The sequence below is a fragment of the Nannospalax galili genome, unplaced genomic scaffold (assembly GCF_000622305.1).
Source record: "Nannospalax galili isolate Female #2095 unplaced genomic scaffold, S.galili_v1.0 scaffold579, whole genome shotgun sequence".
Taxonomy (NCBI): domain Eukaryota; kingdom Metazoa; phylum Chordata; class Mammalia; order Rodentia; family Spalacidae; genus Nannospalax; species Nannospalax galili.
This window is the reverse complement of record NW_008344599.1, coordinates 2,549,075-2,549,531: the sequence shown is the minus strand read 5'-3', so window position 1 is coordinate 2,549,531 and position 457 is coordinate 2,549,075.

Genomic DNA, 457 nt, shown 5'->3' with positions numbered 1-457 from the left:
TACTGAACTTGTTAATAATTTCTAGGAGCTTTCTGTTGGAATTTTTGGCATATCTTAGATGTAATATCATATCATCTACAAAAAGCAATAATTTGATCTCTTCTTTTCAAATTATTACTCCTTTAATTTGTTCCTTCTCTTGTCTCATTGCTCTTGCAAGAGTTTCAAGCACTATGTTAAACAGGAGTGAAGATAGTGGACGGCCTTGTCTGGTTTCTGATTTTAGTGGGAATGCTTCCAGTTTTTCTCCACTTAGAATGATGTTGGCTGTGGGTTTGTTATATATTGCTTTGATTATGATGAGGTATGTTCCCTCTAGTCCAATTCCCTCTAGGACTTTGAACATAAATACATGTTGAATTTTGTCAAAGGCCTTCTCTACATCTATTGGGAATACCATGTGTTTCTTATATTTGTGCCCATTTATATTGTTTATGAACCATCCCTGCATCCCTGA